The following is a 24,490-nucleotide window of genomic DNA, read 5'->3' as shown; positions in this document are numbered from 1 at the left end:
GAGTCTGCATGCAGCAGCATCCTCCTCCGGTCACAGCCAGCGCCTGACCCGCATGGTGGCTGACTACATGGGGTCGTACAGCGGGCTTGACAGCGATGCCCCTGTTGATCCCATGGAGTATTGGGTCAAGCGCATGGAGATCTGGAGCGAGCTAGCGCAGTACGCCCTGGAAGTGCTGTCCTGCCCCCCTTCCAGCGTGCTGTCCGAGCGCTGCTTCAGTGCAGCTGGTGGCGTGGTCACCGAGAAACGCTCACGTCTGTCTCACAAGTCTGTGGACAGACTGACGTTTCTCAAGATGAACCAGGCGTGGGTGGAAGGCGAGTTCCTGGCCCCTGTTGTCGGCGAGAGGGGGACATGAACTGGCTGCCGGAACCATCGTTAATGTGCCTTACCACCCTTTACCACCTCCTGGCTCCTGCTCACTAAGCCAGCCTGGTTCACTTTGACTATTACGTCGCCTGCAGCCACACATTTTACACCTACAGTGGGCTGCTGTGTACTGCCCTTCTGCTGTCTGTCTGTGTTTCCCACTGCCAGGGTACACAGAATGACCTTCTTCTGCTGCCACTCTGCCACCAGCTATTACGTCAAACAATAGCTATATTGGTTGCAAAACCGAAACCAAACAAACCATTAAAAAAAAAAAAGGTTTAATTTTTCTGAGGTGCCCGGGTTGAAAACTGTGTTGTTCCAGTTGTGTATTGGACACAATGTGGGCTGCACGACCGCTGTCTGGGACCTCCTGTTGTGTTTATTTACGGCCCTGGTATCACCGCTAGGTACCAGGGCTATTATGTCACGCTGCCTACCTGCTGCCACACTCACACTGCTCCTCCATACCTCCTCCTGCTGCTGCTGCTGCTGTCTGTCTGTGTTTCCCACTGCCAGGGTACACAGATGATTTACCTTCTGCTGCCACTCTGCCACCAGCTATTACGTCAAACAATAGCTGCTCGCCTACTCCTCCATTCCTCCTCCTGCTGCTGCTGTCTGTCTGTGTTTCCCACTGCCAGGGTACACAGAATTACCTTCTTCTGCTGCCACTCTGCCACCAGCTATTACGTCCAAAAATAGCTAAATTGGTTGTAAAACCAAAAACCAAAAAACCATTAAAAAAAAAAAAAGGTTTAATTTTTCTGAGGTGCCCGGGTTGAAAACTGTGTTGTCCCAGTTGTGTATTGGACACAATGTGGGCTGCACGACCGCTGTCTGGGACCTCCTGTTGTGTTTATTTACGGCCCTGGTATCACCGCTAGGTACCAGGGCTATTATGTCACGCTGCCTACCTGCTGCCACACTCACACTGCTCCTCCATACCTCCTCCTGCTGCTGCTGCTGCTGTCTGTCTGTGTTTCCCACTGCCAGGGTACACAGATGATTTACCTTCTGCTGCCACTCTGCCACCAGCTATTACGTCAAACAATAGCTGCTCGCCTACTCCTCCATTCCTCCTCCTGCTGCTGCTGTCTGTCTGTGTTTCCCACTGCCAGGGTACACAGAATTACCTTCTTCTGCTGCCACTCTGCCACCAGCTATTACGTCCAAAAATAGCTAAATTGGTTGTAAAACCAAAAACCAAAAAACCATTAAAAAAAAAAAAAGGTTTAATTTTTCTGAGGTGCCCGGGTTGAAAACTGTGTTGTCCCAGTTGTGTATTGGACACAATGTGGGCTGCACGACCGCTGTCTGGGACCTCCTGTTGTGTTTATTTACGGCCCTGGTATCACCGCTAGGTACCAGGGCTATTATGTCACGCTGCCTACCTGCTGCCACACTCACACTACTCCTCCATTCCTCCTGCTGCTGCTGTCTGTCTGTGTTTCCCACTGCCAGGGTACACAGAATTACCTTCTGCTGCCACACTGCCACCAGCTATTACGTCAAACAATAGCTGCTCACATAATTACTCTCCTCCATTCCTCCTCCTGCTGCTGCTGCTGTCTGTCTGTGTTTCCCACCGCCAGGGTACACAGATTTACCTTCTGCTGCCACTCTGCCACCAGCTATTACGTCAAAAAATAGCTATATATCTGTGTAATTGGTTGTAAAACCAAAACTACAAAACCATTACAAAAAAAGGTTTAATTTTTCTGAGGTGCCCGGGTTGAAAACTGTGTTGTCCCAGTTGTGTATTGGACACAATGTGGGCTGCACGACCGCTGTCTGGGACCTCCTGTTGTGTTTATTTACGGCCCTGGTATCACCGCTAGGTACCAGGGCTATTATGTCACGCTGCCTGCCTCATTGACTGCATGCTGCCACACACTCATCCTCCTCCTCCTGCTGCTAAATTTACCTCCTGCTGTCTGTGTGTTTCCACTGCCAGGGAGCACATACAATGGCGCTTCCAACATGCGTGCGCCACCAGCTATTTGTTGTTACGCTCAAAAATAGCTGCATTTCTTTAAAAAAAAAAAAATGAAAAGAGAAATAAGTGAAGAAGAAGACGATATAGAAGAAGATGAAGATGAAGAAGATGAAGAAGAAGAAGAAGAAGATGAAGAAGATGAATAAGAAGAAGAAGAAGAAGATGAAGAAGATGAAGAAGAAGATGAAGAAGATGAAGATGAAGAAGATGAAGAAGAAGATGAAGAAGATGAAGAAGAAGATGAAGAAGAAGAAGAAGAAGAAGAAGAAGATGAAGAAGATGAAGATGAAGAAGATGAAGAAGAAGATGAAGAAGATGAAGATGAAGAAGATGAAGAAGATGAAGAAGAAGATGAAGAAGATGAAGATGAAGAAGATGAAGAAGATGAAGAAGAAGATGAAGAAGATGAAGATGAAGAAGATGAAGAAGATGAAGAAGAAGATGAAGAAGATGAAGATGAAGAAGATGAAGAAGATGAAGAAGAAGATGAAGAAGATGAAGATGAAGAAGATGAAGAAGAAGAAGAAGAAGATGAAGAAGAAGAAGAAGATATAGAAGAAGAAGAAGAAGATATAGAAGATAAAGAAGAAGAAGAAGAAGAAGTATATACAGTACTGAACAAAATTCTGGACACAACTTCTCTTTTCACCTTTTTTTTTTTAAAGGAACATCCCCACATAATCACTTGCTGTTGTCACTTGGAAAAAAATATGTTTCTTGCATCATTAACCCTCAAAACAAGTGTTGGGAAGCTATTTAAGGCCAATTCGAATAGTCAGCTCGAATAGTGAGCTCGAATACCGACTCGAATAGTGAGCTCGAAGTCCGAGGTCGAATCGAATAGTAAAAATTATTCGACTCGAATATTCGACTGACCTCGAATAATTTACTATTCGAATTCGACCTAACTCGAATTTTGAAAAGGGGTATTTGAGCATCACTACTCCCACCATGCCTCCCAAGCCTTATATGTGTGTCTATGGGGGGGGGGGGGGATACAGCTCCCAGTATGCCAAACTATATATATATATATATATATATATATATATATATATATATATAATAGTGGCTGTGTGAGGACACAAGGCCTGGCCAGCAGTGATAGTGGGCGTGTGAGACCAGGAGTTATTAACTTTGTAACCAAAGAGATGCCTCTACTGCTTATGCTGTTATAACCTGATCCCTCACCCTCAGTGAGCTGAGTTGCTTCTCTCACTCCCGAGTCCCTAACTCTTCCCTAACTCTTCGCAGCTCAGCAGAAGCTGCAGTTCCTCACTGTGAGCCAAATCACTCCTTGTGATGATCCGGATGATTCGCCTCACAAAAAAGATCCGGATCAAAGATCCGAATCGTTCATGATCCGGACAACACTATCTCCTTGGAGAAAACTGCCAAGCTTTTTACTGCTCAGGGTCCGTGTGGGGTGAATTTGCTTTGGGTGGTGAGGGGTCAGGAGGGGCCCCCAGGTCATTGTGACTTGAGTCAACCCTGAAGGGAAGACCAGGCAAGGCAAGCCAAGGTAGATAGAAAGAATTAAAAAAATGAGCAAAAACAAAAGAAAATGTGAATAGGAAAAAAGAAAAGGCAAGGAGGAGGAACAAAGAGCGAGCCTATATTTCTCAGCTGCATTTATATTCATGTTTATATAAATAGCAGCCTCCTCATTCTGTAGATGCTGGTAAATAGCATCCGTAGGAAAGTAAACGGGTCCCTGTAACTTCCCATCTTGCCACTAATGTTTTACAACTACTCCGCAGACCATATAATGGCAGGCGAAAAATGTGTTCAGTACTCCGAATCCCAGCTAAAGCATAAACACATGAATACATTACCATAAAAGCCAGAGCAAGCAAACTCTCAAGCCAATCGTATCACAGCCCATCACAACAGATGTCTCTCGAAAATCAGGAGAGTCATTTCCATCCCCCTCCTTCTCCAGCCTCGACATCCGCAAATAACATCCGCTATAATGGCCGAGCGAGACGGCGGCGACTGGCAGCCCCGGCGGTGGGAAATGTGACAGATGTATGGGCTGGAAGGCAAAACCATAAACAAATTATTACTTTAGGCCACTAGAAAAACGACAAATCAGCGGTGGAATTCGTTCTAAACACAACAAAATGCTGTTAATTAATTATAACATGTAAATCGTTTTACTTAGAGACGTATGCGTTTGTAGTTTGCTTGCTGCGGGGTAGTTATTGTAAAAGTGAATCAAAAATTAAATTTGCTTAAAAAAAGTTAATGCATGTACAAATAAAATGAAGCATAAAGAAGTTGCCCGCTATTTATCTTTTTTATTTGTTACTGTCTGTGCTCTGTACGTTTTTCAGAGCCAGTGTAATGGATAGCGGAGATGCCGCCGCTGCGGTGAGCGGCATGGCGGCTGTCTCCGCATCTCAGCCGGCGGCCTCCGCCACGCTATCACATGGTGGAGTCTTGCCTGGTCCTTCAGTCGCACATAGACTGAGGGCTACGCGTGCGCGCCAGGCGACAGGACCTTTATGCGAATAGAAGGTGAGTCATCTGATCGGCCAGTCAGCTGACTCCAGCAGTGCTCCTGATTGGCTGAGTGACTGGGGCGGCGCTGTGGGGCGCTCTCAGTATATATAGGACATGCCTGTCAGTAGCTCCTCGTCTGCTGTTGCAAATGCTATGTGTTAACACTCAGACCTTAGTCAAATCCCAAAGTGTGCTAGAACCAGCAGGAGCTGGGGATCCACACTTAGTCAGTTTCTGTGGATAGCTAAAGTACTAATTGAATTGTATTACTTGTTATGACCTTCTGCTAGCCTTGACTACTCTTCTGCTTACTGATTCTGTGCTTCTGCCTATCTAATCCTGTTGCCGACTCAGCCTGAACACTACTCTGATTTAGCCGACTCAGCCTGAACACTACTCTGATTTAGCCTTCTATCTTTGTACCGTATCTGTCAGTGTGTTGCCGAATCTGCTTGTCTGACTCTCCTGCCCTCACCAGTGAGCCAAGTCCCTGGTGAGGGATTCTCTGTACAGTCTTAATCACCTGCTCCTCAGGTGACCAGTAGCTGCAGTACAGTCTGAATCACCTGCTCCTCAGGTGACCAGTAGCTGCAGTACAGTCTGAATCACCTGCTCCTCAGGTGACCAGTAGCTGCAGTACAGTCTGAATCACCTGCTCCTCAGGTGACCAGTAGCTACAGTACACTCTTAGTCACCCGCTCCACTGGTGATTAGGAGCTGCAGTACGGTGTTAATCACCTGCTCCTCAGGTGATCATCGGCTGCAGTGCAGTCTAAATCAACTGCTCCTCGGGTGATCAGTATACGTTGTATTACTGTTGCACCAAACACCTATCTTTACATCTGATTGTCCTGTGTCTCGCTATACTTGCATTATTGGTGATTCTGCAGATCACTACATAATCAGGTATAGCATCTGTATTATTGGTGATACTGCAGATCACCAATAATCAGAAAATCTGTTCTTGCTGACACCAATCGTTACAGCCAGTGTCCGAGGGTTACAGAAGGTACTCCTGTCCTGCACCAGGCCTGGAGCCAGCGTGGACGCTAGAAATCAGAAACCAGAACTTGGGAATTGGATTTCAATGGAAATTACAGCAATTTGGTAATTTTCACCCAATCACAGAACTTGGAAACAATGGACCAGAGAATGCAGACTTGGAACTATTTGGCCAATCAAAGAATGCCAAAAATGACCCAAAAAAACCTCCCCAGAAATCGGAAATCAGATTTCATCAGAAATACCCCATTACTACAATTCTGTAATTTTAGCCCAATCACAGAACTTGTAAGCATCGGACCAATCAGAGAATGGAGAGTCAACTCAGAAGTATTTAGCCGATCAGAGAATGCAAAAAAAGACCAAAAAAAGACTCCTCTGAAATTGGAATACAGAAATCAGAAACCCACGGAACTGGTAATCGGCATTGGCGGCAATCGGAATTTCCACGAAATCGGAAATCAGCAGTTCGGACCATCCCTAGTAACCAGGTACATTACATGATCTCCCAGAGTGCTCTGGGGAAGAAAAATGTGTGACATCACAGCCTAGGCTAAACATCACTGGGGAGCATGGCTACATACTAATATACAGCAATCTATATGTATATAAAATCGTGTGTGTGTGTGTGTGTGTGTGTGTGTGTGTGCGCGCGCGCGCGCGTGCTTGTGTGTGTGTGTGTATCACCAAAAACACCTTCACCGATTTGAACGAAACTTGGTATACAGATCCCTTACTACCTGGGATGATATGTTCTGGGGGTATCGTGTCCCACCCTGCCCACCTGGGCCGAGCTACAAGCAGCTAATCAGATTTCACCCATTCATGTCAATGGAAAAGACTGCCATTCTCACAGTAATCAAGCCAGAGTCCCCACACTTGGCACAGTTGGTCACTTGGTGATGGAGGTTACAAATCCAGGAAAAGTGGGCGGAGCATAAAACATCCAATCAAATTTCAACCATTCATTTTCAGTGGGAAAATGTAAACTGCAGCCATTCTTAGACGGTTAATCTCAGGGTTTTAAAACTTGCTGCACTTGGCCACTGGGATTAATATTCAGGAAAGTGGATGGAGCCTACAACAGCCAATCAAAATCCACCTATTGATTTTCAAGGGGAATATTGAAACTGCTGCCGTTCTTACACTGTTAATGGCAGAGGCTTCAAACTTGCTACAGTAGGTCATTGGGTGACTGGGGTCCCAATTCCCTAAAGGGGCGGGGCCACAAACAGCCAATCAGATTTCCTTGGTGGATAAACTGCTTCCTTTCACAAATTTTTGATGGCAAAGGGTGTATGACCGTACACCTGATTGGCTGACTGGGGGTGCCTGCTGGCCAGATAGAGGTAGGAAATTGCCTGAACTGGTAGTGAGCAATTGTGTGTGTTGCAGTTTGCATTCAGTTTAGAGGTGATGGGGGTGAAGTACCTGGAGGTGAGAGAGCCAGGGCTCGCCCACATTTCCCTCTGGGTATCGCATGGTGGTTTGGGGGCCCCAGCAAGTGAGAGAGGCTGGGGCCCCCGGCTGTCATGCGAACCAGTGTTTACAAATTTTTGATGCCAGGAACCTGAAAGCTCACAAACTTGGTCATTGAGTGTGTGTCAAGGTTACGAAAAGTGGGCGGAGCCAAAAACACAGTTTACTGTGAAAATGTAAACTGCAGCCATTCTTACACTGGCAATAGCAGGGTTCTCAAACTTTGCAGTTGGTCACTGGGTGACTGGGATTAATATTCAGGAAAATAGGTGGAGCCTACAACAGCCAATCAAAATTCACCTATTGATTTTCAAGAGGAATATTGAAACTGCTGCCATTCTTATACTGTTAATGGCACAGGCCTCAAACCTTCTACAGTCATTACGTCATTAAGTGACTGGGGTACAAATTCACTAAAAGGGCGGAGCCACAAAAAGTCAGATTTCTTTGCTGGATAACTGCTTCCATTCACACAATTTTGATGCCAGGAACCCGAAAACTCACAAACTTGGTCATTGAGTAACTGTGTGTCAAGGTTACAAAAACTTAGTGGAGTAAAAAACAGATTTCCCTGGGAAAATGTAAACTGCAGCCCTTCTTCACTGTGAGGCCCTGTTCACACTGCACGTGTTGCCGTCCGGATTTCAGCATTGCGTGCGGGAGGCCGACACGCAGGACATCAGACAGTGCATAGACTGCACTGTCTGATGTTTACACTGCATGCGTTCTGGACCAGTGCGGTCCGGGAACGCACGCTGCACGCATTTTTTCCCAAAAGGCGTGGCTGACCCATTCACTGAAAGTGAATGGGATCAGCCACGCAATGCATAGAAATGCGAATGGCATGCGTTTATACGCATTGCATTCCAAATGCACGGCCATCTGCGTTTCATAATGTGAACGTAGCCTTAAAGAGACACTGAAGCGAAAAAATATGATATGATGAATTGGTTGTGTACTATGAATAATTACTAGAAGATTAGCAGCAAAGAACATATTCTCATACTTTTATTTTCAGGTATATAGTGTTTTTTCTAACATTGCATCATTCTATAATATGTGCAGATTACACAACACTCAGCATTCAAAATGAGTCTTTCAGAGCAGTCTGTGAAGTAATGAAGTCTCCTCTGGCAGAGGAAAAGTAAACAGTTCAATTACAGTTGAGATAATAAAAGTCAGATAACAGCCCTCTCCACGACTAACTTAGTCGGAGAGCTTAATAGCTTTTTTGCATAGAGATAACAACTGGAGTTTCTCAACTCTTCCTGTACTGGAAACAATTAGACTGATGTATCTGATCTTAATGTTTTATTTCTTAGCTGTACTACACATACAAATCATAATATCATAATTTTTTTTCGCTTCAGTGTCTCTTTAGTGGCAGAGTTCTTAAATTTTGTACAGTTGGTTACTGGGTGACTGGGATTAATATTCAGAAAAGTGGGTGGAGCATAAAAAAGCCAATAACAATTCACCTGTTGATTTTCAAGGGGAATATTAAAATTGCTGCCATTCTTGCACTGTTAATGGCACAAGCCTCAAACCTGGTACAGTTGATCATTCGGTCACTGGGGTTCAAATTCAGAAAAGGAGGTGCAGCCACAAACAGCCAATCAGATTTGTTTCATTTCACTGGGAAAATACAAATTGATGCCAAGGACCCCAAAGCTCACAAACTTGGTCATTGAGTGACTGTGTGTCCAGGTTACAGAAATGGGCAGAGCCAAAAACAAATTTCACTGGGAAAATATAAACTGCAGGCCTTCTTACACTGTTAATGGCAGGCTTCTCAAACTTTGCCCAAATGGTCATTGGGTGACCGAGATTAATATTCATGGAAGTGGGTGGAGCCTATAATAGCCAATCAAAATTCACCTGTTGATTTTCAAGGGGAATATTTAAATTGCTGCCATTTTTACACTCTTAATAGCAGATGCCTCAAACCTGCTACAGTTGGTCATTGGGTGACTGGGGTTCAAGTGCTGGAGAGGGGCGGAGTCACAAACTGCTAATCTGATTTGTTTAATTTCTATGGAAATATACAAAATATTGATGCCATAGACCCCAAAGCTCACAAACTTGGTCATTGAGTGTTTGTGCGGTATGGTTAGAAAAAGTGGGCGGAGCCAACACCAGCCAAATACATACCCTGGCAACGCTGGGAAATCAGCTAGTATATAAATATAAGAAGCATTTCTGGTGCCAAAAATTAATGTAAATTAAGGTAAAAATGGAGATGCTGAATATTTTATTATGTTCTGTTATTGCAGTTTATTTTTATCTTGTCTGATTTGGGTTTAATAAAGGCTTGTAAGGTTGCCGACTACATCCTATACAGATTGGAGAGAACTTGAGCGAACCATTCTGCTCCTGATTACCTTTTAACCTCTGCTGCCCTGTCATCGTGGGCCCTTCTGCTTTTTTGAATGTAATCTCACCATGTTGATTAGAAAGCTATGTCGATGAGCTCTCCGCCGGAGCAAGAAAAAAGGTAAAATGGGCACTTAACAGAGTTGCACAACAATGCATCTTAAATACGACACCCTCTTCACCACGGTTTGACTTGATTGTACCATTTAGCATGGTCTTACTTTGATTAACCTTCAATGGAGTGGAATCTTAAGAATTGCATTTTTTTCCCTAAAAAATGATGTTTGAGAAGATTGATCAATTATGGCAATAAAGGTCTTCTCGGCGCTATGCAATGATTGCTTCCATCACTTTAAAGTCAGCAAGAGACAGATATGATGTAAAATGACCCTTTTCTTATGGAAATCAGACATAATATGATTCTTAAGTGCAGAAAATTTTCAGGCTTTATGTTTTATTCATGAGAGCCTTAAATTGTGAAGATCAAAATTATTCTCTGAAAACTGCTACCTTTCTAGTGCTGATCACAATGGCTAACTTATGTTGTCGTTAAACAATTACTCTTTTTTTTTTCTTCCTTATACTAAGCGAAACAACTATAACATGGCAACTCTATTTCTCTTGAAAAGGAGCTTTTCAAACTTCCAAGTTACAGGGAGTTTTTAAAATTTAAATTGGATCCGAGATTAACTTTTACTCATTGCATAATTGTGTTCCTTTCCTATTGTTTATTGGGCATTCCTCAAGCCAAATACTTTTTTGTTTTTGTCTTAATACTCTAATTCCCTATAAACTAAAGAAGCCACGCCCACAGGTTTTCAGAGAGCCAAGGCACTTTCAGACAGTAGCAAGGGCTCATGGGAGCTTAGTCTGGGCAGGAGGAGGGGGAGGTATTACTAGCCAGAGATTTCAGAGGCAGAGGGGAGGAGGGGGGAGGAGGGAAGAGGAGGGGGATTAGGTTTTTTTTTGCTGAAGATGCAGATAAGCTTGCCTCTGTGTAATGTTTACAAACAACATGGCTGCTGTCATTGTATCACAGGAAGAAATAATCATTTTCTATTAAATCTGTTTGCAGCTAGATTTGCTGTGTAAACTTTAGATAAGATATATAGACAAGTTACTTGATTTAGTTAGTTTTTCATCTCGGATCCGCTTTAAGGTAGTTTTTGATATTTGTTTAGAGCTCCACCTGCTGGCTGATTGGCAAGTCTTATAATTGCATGAAGGTCCGGGTTTTACTGCTGTTTGGTAAATATAAGAGGGAGCAACAAACCATGACTATTAATGACTGGAGTTGATTTACAGTTATCTCATGAATTATCTCTCCTTGGCACGCATGCAATTAACTTTTTTTCCTGAGTTATCTCCTAGGAAATAATTTTCATATTCTCTTAAAGGACAACTGTAACAAGAGGAATATGGAGGCTGACATATGTATTTCTTTTTAAACAATACCAGTTGCCTGGCTATCCAACTGATCCTCTGCCTCTAATACTTTTAGCCACAGCCCCTGAACAAGCATGCAGCATATCGGGTGTTTTTGACATTATTGTCAGATCTGAGAAGATTAGCTGCATGCTTGTTTCTGGTCTGATTCAGACACTACTGCAGCCAAATAGATCAGCAGGGGTGCTAGGCTACTGGTATGGCAGCCTCCATATCCCTTTTGTTACAGTTGTCCTTTAAAATAACTTTTAAGCATTTTACAATTAAAAACTCTCACTCACTCTCTTATCCTCCCTCATTTCTGTCTCAGACACCCTCATTCCCTCACAGCCACTCTCATACCTTCTCAGCCACCATTTTGCACCGCTCATTATAGCTGCAGTGTGGCCACGTGTGTTACCGACTTAACGTGTACATTGCTATGGTAACACACCGCGAGTCACTATTTTTGTTGTCCGTACATGTACCATATTTTTCAGACCATAAGATGCTCTGAAACATAAGACACACCTAGGTTTAGAGAACGAAAAATACTAATCCTGGTGCATCCATGATGCAAGGGCATCTTGTGAATCTTCTCCCCCAATATCCTGCAATTATGGGGCCTCCTTTCTTCTTGGGTCCCCCTTGGGCCTCTTGTGTCCCTCTTTTTGCCTCTTGTGTCCCCCTGTGTCCTCCTCTGTCCTTCCTGTGTCCCCCTCTGTCCTTCCTGTGTCCCTGTGTCCACCTCTGTCCCCCTGTGTCCCCTTCTGTCCTTCCTGTGTCCCTGTGTCCTCCTCTGTCCTTCCTGTGTCCCCCTCTGTCCTTCCTGTGTCCCTGTGTCCACCTCTGTCCTTCCTGTGTCCCCCTCTGTCCTTCCTGTGTCTCCCTCTGTCCTTCCTGTGTCTCCCTCTGTCCTTCCTGTGTCTCCCTCTGTCCTCCTCTTTCCTTCCTGTATCCCCCGCTGTCCTTCCTGTGTCCCCCTCTGTCCCCCTGTGTCCTCCTCTGTCCTTCCTGTGTCCATTTCTGTCCCCCTGTGTCCCCCTCTGTCCTTCCTGTGTCCCCCGTGTCCACCTCTGTCCCCGGTCTGCTTCCCTGATCACTCACCCTCCGTGGGTGAGGCAGAGTGTGTAGGAGGCCAGCCTTCACATGATTTGCAGCCAATCAGGCTGGGGGCGCTGCCAATCATGGCTGCTTCTTTACTGCTACTGGAGCCGATGGTCTTGAGGACAGGACCATGGCTCTGTCAATGTGGCCAATCACTGCACTCACTGAGACTGAAGGCTGGTTTCCTACACATGCTGCCCCTCCCACAGAGGGTGAGTGATCCGGGGAGCAGGCCGCTGCAACGTGGATGTGTGTGGGGGAGGGGGGACACCTGGCGCTGGTCCTAAAGTATTATTCAGACCATAAGACACAAGAACTTTATCTCCCCATTTTTGAGAGAGAAATAGTGCGTTTTACAACCTGAAAAGTATGATAAATACCACAACAACATCCCAGCAAGTATACTACTTTTTTGACATTCCAAGTAATAAAACAAATTGAGTTTATAGAATGTACCCGCATTTCCTTCAAACATACCTGCTTCTGCACTTTGCCTTCACCATGAGCACAGGCCCTACAGCTTTAACAAGGATAAAACCTTTGGTGTCACATATAAAAGGCCAAATGGAATGCTGTATTATTCCAGGGCAAAAATACTATCTAGGCTTCTATGCCTCTTGAAAAGAACACCTGACCTATCAGGTAAGACAGTCTCAAACCTGCATCCTTCATAAAGAGTGCCTGAGGTGACATGGGACATGTGTAGGTACAGTGCCAAGCATACAAGTGAGAGCTTGTTTACACCTGGGACGTTTTCGCCCTTTTTTAAACGCTGACGATTTTCAAAATCACCCTAAAAGCACTTGTGCAATGATTCCCAATGAGAGAGTTCACATCTGAGCGGTTCGATTCCGATCCACTCACCAAAATGCTGCCTGTACCATTCTTGGGGGCTATTTCCCTATAATGGCAGGTATAGGGAAATCGCAAAATGCTTAAAAAAGCGCTTGGTATTGCGATTTCCCCAGCACTTTTAAAAATAGATACATTGTATTTATTATTTTCCGGGTCAAAGAGTTCACTTCCTGTCTTGTGTTAGGAAGTGAAAAAACAAATCTCTCTCCAAAAATGCTTTGAAAAGTGCTTTACACAAAATCGCAACATGCAAGTAAGCGCCGGAAGGGTAAAAAAAATCGCGAAAAAAAAGAAAATCGCTGGCATCAGCGATTTTGATTTTAGATGTGAACAAAGCCTTACTGTGCCGTGATCCTGTGATCCTTTTTTTTTCTTTTTCTGCCTTGAAAGTCTGCAAGTGACAGTTCCCTTCCCCTCCAATGGGGACTTAGTTGGACTGTAGTGTAATCCTTACTGATAAGGAATTACAGCCATAAGGGCCAATTTCCACTACTGGATTAGCTTTTCCCCGCATGCAGTTTGAGCAGGGACATGCTGCCTATTCTGTCAGTAGGCTTGCCATCTGAATGGCATGCCGGTGTAATGTCTGATTGCGCTGCCCGGAAGCTCCCTTCCACACTAAGTAGCACGCATGCTCAGTGTGAAGTTAATGATGCTGCTGGAGGTAAAATACTAAATATCTCCGCTCCCACACCTCTTACACTCCTCAAATTTTCAGTGTAGGGAGGGGACCCCCAGTACGACCTCTATGCCAAATTGCAGCCCCCGAGACCCGCTGGTTCAGGAGATGGATTACAGAAACCTATCTCGGGAACCAGCAGGTCTCGGGGGCTGCAATTCGGCATAGAGGTAGTTCGGGGGGTCCCCTCCCTACCCTGAAAATTTGGGGAGTGTAAGAGGTGTGGGAGCGGAGATATTTAGTATTTTACCTCCAGCAGCATCATTCAATAGGAACTGTGGCCGCACTGTCTCCTACTGCGCATGCGCGGCAGCGCAAATCCACAGGTAGCGTAATCAGACACAACACCGGTGCAATTTAGACAACATGCTGCCGGTTACCGCAACAAATTTCCCCCATAAAAATTGCTGCTTAAAAGGAACACGATCACGAAAAATGATAATTAAAAATACATGAAAACACATAAAAAGTACATTTCTTCCAGAGTAAAATGTGCTATAAATTAGTTTTCTCCTATGTTATTGTCACTCACAGAAGGTAGTAGAAACCTGACAGAACTGACAGGGTTTGAACTAACCTATCTCCTTCTGGGGGATTCTCAGGATTTACTTTATTTTTAAAAGCACTGAGTTAACGACAGTTGCTCAGTCCAACTGCCAGAATAGTGTGCAAGCAGCTGATGGTGGTGGGGGTGGGGGGCAGCTTTGTATCAATCCTTTCCAGTGAGTGCTTTTGTAAAGAATAAATGAAATACTGAGAACCCCCCTATGAAGAGAGGGACTAGTCAAAAACTTGTCAGTTATGTCATATTTCTTCTACTGTAAGTGACAGGAACATAGGAGAAAAGTAATTTATAGCTAATTTTACTCTGAGAGAAACATACTTCTTGTATTTTAAATGTTTCCATATTTTGCAATAGTGGTCTTTAAAGAGAACCAGAGCTGAATAAAAGAAAAAGTATTATACATACCTGGGGCTTCTTCCAGCCCCATCCGCTCGGATCGCTCCCACGCTGCCTTCCTCCGCTGCCCGCAGCTCTGGTACCGGCTCCCGTCACTTTTGTCAGTCACGGCCAGTATGCTGTAAGAGAAGTGTTCTCTTTGCAGCTGCTGGAGAGATACATAGAGGGTGCACTCCTTCTGCGTAGACTGGCCCCGACAGGCTGAAGTAACGGGACCCAGTACCAGGGCTGCAGAAAGCGGAGGGTGGCGGCGTGGGAGCGATCAGCGCGTATGGAGCTGGAGGAAGCCCAAGGTATGTATAAAACTTTTACTTTAATTCAGCTCTGGTACACTTTAATATTATCCAACTGAGGATTTAAATCTTCAGAATAATGGCAGTTTATTAATCCTTCGAAACAGCCCGATAGGGACATTCTTTAACCACTGAGGCTGAATCGCACTGTGAAACAGACTTACTACTTATCGTACCAGTGGATTTCAGTAAAGTCTTGCTCTTTAAAGAAAACCTGTAATGAAGAAAAAGTCCCCTGGGGGGTACTTACCCTGTGAGGGGGAAGCCTCTGGATCCTAACAAGGCTTCCTCCATTCTTTTCTGTCCCTCCGTTGTCCAGCTGCAGCCCCCCGAAGTGCGGCGATGTCAATATTTACCTACCGGGATCCAGCGCAGGTGCACTAGTGGATTTTCCGCTGCGCAGTAGAGCAGATACGATCGGGTTCGGCTATTTCCCCCTTATCCCGAAGGGAGATCCGCTAGTACGCCTGCGCTGGATCCCGGCAAGGTAAATAAATCAGCGCTTATCAGCACTTGTCAGGCTTTTCGGGGAGGATTGTGGAACGCTTCGGGGGAGCCAGCGCTGGACTGCCTGTGGAAGCCTCATTGGGACCCTGAGGCTTCCCCCTCTCAAGGTGAGTACCCCCCAGGGGATGTTTTTTTTTGTTACAGAGTCTCTTTAAAGGGAACCTAAAGTGTTTTTAAAAAAAGCAAGTTCAACTTACCTGGGGCTTCTACCACCCCCCTGCAGCCGCCCTGTGCCCACGGCGTGTCAAACTGTTCCAACGGTCCCCCGCCACGGCCCAGTTTTGTTGTCCTGCGACTGACCAGGATCGGTTTGGAATGGTGTGGGCACAGGACGGCTGCAGGGGGCGGGTAGAAGCCTCAGGTAAATTAAACTCGCTTTTCTTTTAAACACTTTAGGTTCCCTTTAAATTCTTACCATCCTCAAAAATTGTTAAATGCAGAAGCGTCAATGCCTCCCTCGTGAAATTTATGTGTGAATCTAATATTTTTATTATTATTGTTAATCTCTGAAATAAAATTCATTAAAGAGCACTCATCTCCCTGCCAAATCTGCCGTATATCATAGATATATCTTTTCCAGTAAATAATATTATCCCTCTTACTACAATATATAACCTCTTCCTCCCAGAGTACCATGAATAAATTAGCTCGAGTGGTAGCGTACTTGGCGCCCATAGCAACGCCTGTCTGCTGCAAATAAAACACATCATCAAAACAGGAGAAATTATGATGCTTAGCAAATTCCAAACATACCATTAAAAATTAAACTTGCTGTACAGACAAATCTCCCCTTCTGAGGGAGAAAAAGAAAAAAACTTAACAGCTACCCATGAATCTTTGTGAGATATAATGGTACAAGAAGAATTAATTTCTATTGTAATTTAAAAACATATCTTTCAAAAATACAATATCCTGTAAACTATTAATAACCTTTCTACGGTAGTGGAGAGAAGGAAGGAGGGGGTATTACTAAAAGCAGCAGAAACCAATCTGAATATACACCCTAATACGGAGTCAGGGACTTAAAAATAAAGCAGCCAAAGTTTGGGCGCCACTATAGGCACCTGTTGAAATCGGGGGAAAATGTTGGCGCCCATGGCTCAGATAAATAGCAGGCCCTGAGTATAATTATCGGGCACTGTGGGCGCCCAAATTAGCCCTCAATGGTGCTATTTCAATGAGTGCCTATGGCGGCACTCCAAAAATTACGGTTAACTTTTTTTAGTGATTTGGGGGGGGGGGGGGGGTTGGATGGTTAGGGTTAGGTGTCAGGTAGGGTATTTGTGTTGGGGGGAAGTTGTGGCAGTGGCACTAAACTAGGGCACGGTGGGATACTAGCCGCCTTGGGACTCACTGTGCCCCTCTGAGTACCACCCCTCCCTGCTCAGTAACATACAGTTAACTGTATACAGGCTCCAGCAGCATACACTGAGCAGGATAGGGACTGTAAAAAAAAACTACCTGTCTATAAAATACAAGCTCTAGTCTCCAGCAATGCTTAGATATTAAGATAAGGAATTATCCACACAGTGTTTCTCTCTTTCCTGCCTCTTCCCCCTCTCCTTGTATGTACACTAGTGAAACACAGGCTGGGGGCTGGAGTGATTTGTCTGTGATCTGTCCACAAAGGAGCAGCATGCTAGCAAGTAAGGATTAATGCATGCCAGCAAACTAGACTAGCTAAGTACATCTGTAGGTAACTTTTCTGCCATAATGGCACCATCATAAATCCAGTCAAACACCTGATCTGCATGCTTGTTCAGGGTCTACGGTAAACGATAAAAGTTGTAAAATTTAAAATATGTGTAAACATATACAAATAAAAGTGTGTTTCTTCCAGAATAAAATGAGCCATTAATTACTTTTCTCCTATGTTGCTGTCACTTACAATGGGTAATAGAAATCTTTTTACATTACCGACAGGTTTTGAGCTAGTCCATCTCTTCATGGGGGGATTCTCAGCATGGCTTTTATTCATTATAAAGACATTCCTGAAAAGGATTTATACAGAGATATTGGCCAGCTTTCCTGCTCGCTGCACTCTTTTTTTGGCAGTTGGACTGAGCAACTGCCATTCACTGAGTGCTTTTGAAAATAAATAAAACCCTGAGAATCTCCATGTGGAAATGGGCTACTTACAGTATATATAAAATGTTATGATTTTCATGATAGTGGTCCTTTGAAGTAAACCTGAAGCAATTTAAAAATAAAATAAAAAGATACTTACCTAAGGAGGGGGTCCCCCTGTTCCTGGCGTGGGAGGCTTTGGAAGTCTTCGGGAGCCCAAGTGCTCCCGAAGATGGGTGGCTCTGTACTGCACATGGGTGAGAGAGCGCGCTCGCGCAATCGCACTATGGAGCCATGCACTGGGGCTCCCGAAGAATTCTGAAGCCTCCCACGGTCGAAGAGAGCAGTCTCCAACCCATCGGTTGGAGACTACTAATGTGGGTGACAGCGCTGGAAAAAGGGGACCATGAGAGGAACAGCAAGGCTCTATAGGACCCAGAGCCTCCCCTCTCCTTAGGTAATTATCTGTTTGTTTGTTTGTTTGTTTTTATTTCAAAATCGCGTCAGGCTCACTCAGAACATTTATTTGTATACTTGTTCTGAGTCAGTCGGGCAACTGACAGCCTTTAAAAGGAACAAAATATGGCAGGCTCCGTATTCCTCTCTCTTTAAGGTCAAATCACCTTAAAAAAAACAAGAGTTTCACTTACCTGGGGCTTCTGTCAGCCCCCTACAGCAGACCTGTGCCCCCAAAGTTACCATGCGAGTCTATGTTTCCCTGGTGCGGCTAACTTTCATTTCACACAGTTGAAGGGAGCGTCCCCATTCGCTAGGAGCGTACTGCGCAGACGCAGAAGACATTTTCCCGTACTGCGCAGGACGCTCTTGGCTACGGGAACGTGTATGAGAATACCTGCGGCCAGGGCGCAGTGGACGTCGACTAGGAAGTCGGCTTCCACTGCGTGAAGAAAAGTGAGATGTGGAGCAGGAACAGAGGATTGATCCAGGACGGGGTGGGCACAGGTTGGCTGCAGGGGGCTGGTAGATGTCCCAGGTAAGTGAAGCTCTTATTTTTTCGGTGATTTCAGTTCCGCTTTAAGCTGTACATTCACTGTACAAAACAGGCTGGATGGTAAATGCTATAAAACTTTGAAACGTTTTGCAATACTGAAAGCTGAATGGAACTTGTGTATCAAACTGGAATAAAAAGAACTCCACATGTAGGACCACATGGTGAAAAGTTATAAAAAAATAAATAAAAAAATCATAGAACAGAGAGTAAAAGAACAAGGCATAACACTAAACGTGCGTACTAAGAAAATGCATAGTGCCACCTTGTGGCCATTTAACCATTTTTGCCTTTTGGATGTGAATTTCACATCCAAAAGGCTGCTGCGCAAGTCTGCACGTTCCCGCGCGTGATCGTGCATGCCCTGGCGCGCTCCCGTGCGGCCCCCCGGTAGCTCGGAGATCAATGAATAGGAACATTGTTCCCATTCATTGATCTAAGTCCCCGGTAGAAAAATCGAAGGCTTCTTTTCAGAGGGCGCGGTCTTTCTGAAAAAAATTCACATCCACCTTGTAGTTCCTGTAAGCGAGTGTGCTCGCTCACAGGATAGAAAAACAAAAAAAATCACTGTGGCCATCTTGTGGCCAAATAGTAAAACTACATGCACATACATTTTTATTACAAAAAGACTCAATAAATTACATTTAAAATTAACTGTTTACCTCCCACACCCAAAAAATACCCAAATAAAATGTTTAACAAAAAAAATACAATTTAAAACAAAAACAAAACATAAATAGCTACCTAAGGGTCTGATTTTTTAAAAATATGCATGTGAAGAAGGTATACAACTAATATTTTTTTTAATTATAATCTTGTAAATAGTGATGGACACAAAACTAAAAAAAATGCACCTTCATTTCCAAATAAAATATTGGAGCCATACATTGTGATAGGGACAAAATTTAAATGGTGTAATAACAGGGACAAATGGGTAAATAAAGTACGTGGATTTTAGTTATGGTAGCATGTATAATGAATAATGAATTTTCTCCATTTTCTTCTTAATATTCCTGTTAAAATGCATTTAGAAAAAAATAATTCTTAGCAAAATGTACCTCCCAAAGAAAGCCTAATTGGTGGCGGAAAAAACAAGATATAGATCAATTCATTGTGATAAGTAGAGATGTGGCGAACTGTTCGCCCGGCGAACATCTCTGGAGCTCTTACTACTTCCGGGTCTGTCACGAGGTCCTAGTGACGGAGACCGTTGTGCTGAGTGTAGCGACCCTTGCAGCTCGACACCCGGTATTCCTGGAGTTGTGACAGGAGGACCAAGGTATACAAGAGGCAGGAGTGCTCGTTGGAACCGGAGATCAGGTAAGCAGGCTGGAACCACGGCACTCCTCACTGGCTGAGTCTGGTAGTGCAAGGACTCAGAGACCAGTGTAGTAAACAGCAAGGCAGATCCCAGGATAAGCAGAAGTCGGCACCAGAGCGGGTAGTCATACAAGCAGGGTTCGGCAACAGAGCGGGTAGTCAGGCAGGCAGAGATCATCAACAAAGCGGGAAGTCGTACAGGCCGGGTTCAGTAACAGAGTTGGTAATCAGGCAAGCCGAGGTCAGGATCCAAGAATCAGGCAACAGGCAGACACTAAGTCACGACACGGGAACACAACACTAGCTGCAATACTACAGCACTGAGCTGTTGCATTCTCCAGACTTAAATAGGCGTTTTGGCGCGCAACGCACCACGCACAGCGCGCGCATGCGCAAAGACACGCGCGCGATGCACGCAACGCGCAGCGCGCGCATGCGCAAACGCGATCGCGCACGCGCGCATGCGCAATCACACACGCGCGCACGCACACGCGCAGACGCATTGTCAGAACAAACATGCATAACAACCATCCCTGTGCACGCGCGAAACACAACGCCTACGTCAACGCCTTCCGGCGCCAACGCCTGCGCCGCGCAACGCAATGCACACTGGAAAGTACCGACAGGCCACCCCGCCGAGACCCTCCAGGATGACCGCCAGCATCCGTACGTGCCGACCACCTCGCCTGGACAGGTAACTGACCGTGACAATGCCCCCCCCTAAGGGGCAGCCTCCGGATGCCCCCAGGGGCCGGCTTCTCAGGGAACTCCCTGTGGAATCTGTTGATTAATCGAGAGGCATGGATGTCGGCTGCCGATACCCATGAACTTTCTTCTATACCATAACCCTTCCATTTAATGAGGTACTGGATCTGATTGTACCTCCTCCTGGAGTCCAGGATTGTTTCCACCTCATATTCTTCTTCTCCCTCCACCAGGACTGGTGGTGGAGGAGTCGTTCTTCGGCCCGGGAAGGGATCTTGACCAGTGGGTTTCAGTAATGATACATGGAAGACCGGATGAATCTTCAGACTGTCCGGAAGATCCAATTCGTACGCCACTTGTCCTATCTTCCTTTTGATAGCAAATGGCCCAATTGATTTAGGACCCAGTTTCTTGGACGGACATGCCAATTTTAGATTTACTGTAGATAGCCAGACAGTATCCCCTTCTTTAAGATCAGGGTTACCTCTCCTGTGTAGATCAGCTTTCCTCTTGTAACTCTCCTGAGTCCGGGCCATAGTTTGTTGTAGTATTTGATTGTTATCCTGTAAATTTTTGATCAGGTTATCTGCAGCAGGAACTGAGGATTCCGGAAGAAGATTCGGCAGAAATGATGGATGAAAGCCATAGTTGGCGAAAAACGGGGTTTGTTGCGTACAGGCATGGATCGAGTTGTTGTAAGCGAATTCAGCTAATGGTAATAGCTGAACCCAATTGTCTTGAGAGGACGACAAGAAACATCTCAGGTATTGCTCCAAAGTTTGGTTGGTACGTTCAGTTTGGCCGTTGGACTGGGGATGATAAGCTGACGACAAGTTCAATTTGATATTTAGAGACTCACACAAGGCTTTCCAAAAGCGAGACGTAAACTGTGAGCCCCTGTCAGAGATGATATCGGCTGGGACTCCATGCAACCGTACGATTTCTCTTATAAACGTATTGGCTGTTGTCTGTGCTGAAGGTATGCCCTCCATAGGTAGAAAGTGAGCCATTTTAGACAATCGGTCCACCACTACAAAGATAGTACTACAATCTTCAGATCTTGGGAGCTCCACGATAAAATCCATTGAGATGGAGTGCCAAGGTCTAGGTGGGACTGGTAGTGGATTTAATAGACCCCATGGTTTGAATTTTGACCCTTTAAACCGACAGCACGTGGGACAGGAGTTAACATACAACTTACAATCCTTTCTAAAGTTTGGCCACCAGAAGGAGCGATGCACCAGATCCTGGGTCTTGGTTACTCCAAAGTGCCCTGCCAGTCTGTGGTCATGACAAGTTTCAAGCACTACTGAACGAAACTCTTCTGGAACAAATAATTTATCATTCCACCACCACAGTCCCTCTTTTTCCTTCATTGATTCCTTGAACTTTTCCGGTGGTTCGGTTGAACCCTGGCGAAACTGGTCGACTATGGTTGGCTGAATCATCAGAAAATTCTGGTTGGACAAGATTGTATCATGTGTTCCTGCTCCTTCATCCTCAGGAAACATGCGGGACAAGGCATCTGGTTTAATATTCTTTTCTCCTGGTCTGTACGTGATGTGAAATATGAATCTTGAAAAGAAGAGTGCCCACCTGGCCTGTCTCGGGTTCAATCTTTTTGCGGTCTTTAGATATTCAAGGTTCCGGTGATCCGTGAAAATGAGTATGGGCTGGGATGCACCTTCCAGAAGGTATCTCCACTCCTCCAATGCTACTTTGATAGCCAGCAGTTCTCTGTCCCCCACATCATAGTTTCTTTCCGCATCCGAGAGCTTCCTTGAGTAGAATGCCACTGGGTGCAGTAATGCTTTTATTCCTTGTCTTTGAGATAGCACTGCCCCTACCGCTGAGTTGGATGCGTCTACTTCCAATACAAATGCCAATGCCGGGTCCGGATGTTTAAGAACAGGAGCAGATGTAAAATGTTGTTTCAATCTATCAAATGCCACCTGAGCCTCCTTATTCCAAGAAAAGTGTGTATTCTGGCGAGTGAGTTGGGTAATGGGAAGAATTATAGCGGAAAAGTTTCTTATGAAGCGTCGATAAAAATTGGCAAAGCCCACAAACCTCTGAACTGCCTTCCTGTTGGTGGGGGCTGGCCAATCCAAAATTGCCTGAACCTTCTGAGGATCCATTACAAACCCCTCATCTGATATAATTAGTCCCAGAAACTGTACTGATCTCTTCTCAAACTCGCATTTTTCAGCCTTGACAAAGAGTTGATGTTGCCTGAGACGAGCAAGTACCTGGCACACCTGATGACGATGGGTTTCCAGAGTTGACGAAAATACCAGGATGTCATCTAGATATACGATTATGAATTGGTCAATAAAGTCTTTCAGCACATCATTGATAAAATATTGGAATGTTGCTGGAGCGTTGCAGAGACCGAACGGCATTACCAGGTACTCGAAGTGTCCAAAACGAGATCTGAATGCGGTTTTCCATTCGTCCCCCGCTCTTATTCTCACCAGGTTGTACGCTCCTCTTAAGTCCAGTTTTGAAAAAATCTTTGCTTCACGGAGTTTTTGAAAAAGTTCTGGCACCAAGGGCAATGGATAACGGTTTTTGATGGTTACTTTATTTAATTCCCGATAGTCGATGCAGGGTCGAAGTGTCTTATCCTTCTTTTGCACGAAGAAAATCCCCGCACCAGCAGGAGAAATGGATGGGCGGATAAAACCTTTCCTCAGGTTCTCTTCAATATACTGTCTGAGAGTTTCTTGTTCAGGGTCAGAAAGCGGAAACATTCGCCCGAACGGAATCTTGGAGCCGGGAACTAGATCAATAGGGCAATCATAGGGACGGTGAGGTGGTAGACAATCGGCTCCTTTTTTGTCGAATACGTCAAGATATTCGTGATACTGAGGAGGAACGGTGTTCCGAAGTGCCTCTGATGTGCAAAGCAGTGGACCAGTGGAAACAGGACTCATGGGTAAACAGCAGCTCCCACAGTAAACGGAATTGAAAGAAACCGCTCCTGTGGACCAGTTGATGAGTGGACTGTGTGCTTGAAGCCAAGGTAATCCTAAGATTACCGGAAACATTGGAGAAGTCAGCAGGTCGAATTTGATGAGTTCTTGATGTTTTTCAAAGATCAGGGCCATGGCAGGAATGGTTTCCATGGTAACTGGTCCAGAGCTGACGGTTGATCCATCAGCTAAGTGGATATGGAGGGGTTCTTTGCGGTTTTGTACCGGAATTTGATGATTAGTGGCGAAATGAATGTCCATAAAGCAACTGCAGGCTCCGGAGTCGATGATGGCAGTGGTTCTAATGGTTCTTCCTGGGAACTGGAACGAGATAGGAATGATAAAATGATTAGTGGCTATTGCGGGGCCCCCGGTAGGTGGGTCTCTAGAAATGCGATCCTCACCTGCAGGTCGGACTGGACAAGTTCTGATCAGATGACCAGCGGCTCCACAGTAGAAACACAAATTTCCTTGTCTCCTTCTGTTTCTTTCTTCTGCTGATAATGATGGACGCATGACCCCAAGCTGCATGGGTTCACCTTGATCTCCTACTTCAGCAGGCACTGTGGCGGAGGAGACCGGAAAAGCAGGGACCCAGGATGCACGGGACGAGCTACCTGCATTTCTTTCCATCTGGCGTTCCCGAAAACGTCTGTCGATCTGGATTGCTAGTTCGATCAACTCCTCAAGGGTGGCGGGTATTCCAACCCGAGCAAGCTCATCTTTCAGGGACTCCGATAATCCAAGGCGGTACTGATGTTTAAGTGCTCCCTCATTCCAATCAGTATCAGCTGACCATCTGCGGAATTCTGACGTATATTCCTCTACGAGTCTTCGGCCCTGGCGAAGATTACGCAGCCCCA

General features: G+C 45.1%; 1 long non-coding RNA gene across 2 annotated transcripts in view; it reads right to left on the bottom strand.

The window, feature by feature from the left end:
• The window catches only part of LOC137543670 (uncharacterized), a 111,811-nt gene that overhangs the window by 42,298 nt on the left and 45,023 nt on the right, over window positions 1-24,490 (bottom strand). For both annotated transcript variants that reach the window (XR_011025563.1, XR_011025564.1), the window contains one exon: window positions 4,201-4,400. This is a non-coding gene — a long non-coding RNA (uncharacterized lncRNA). The remainder of the gene's footprint in view (window positions 1-4,200; window positions 4,401-24,490) is intronic.

This window comes from Hyperolius riggenbachi, chromosome 2, assembly GCF_040937935.1.
Source record: "Hyperolius riggenbachi isolate aHypRig1 chromosome 2, aHypRig1.pri, whole genome shotgun sequence".
Classification (NCBI taxonomy): domain Eukaryota; kingdom Metazoa; phylum Chordata; class Amphibia; order Anura; family Hyperoliidae; genus Hyperolius; species Hyperolius riggenbachi.
This window is presented reverse-complemented; position numbering and strand designations above follow the sequence as displayed.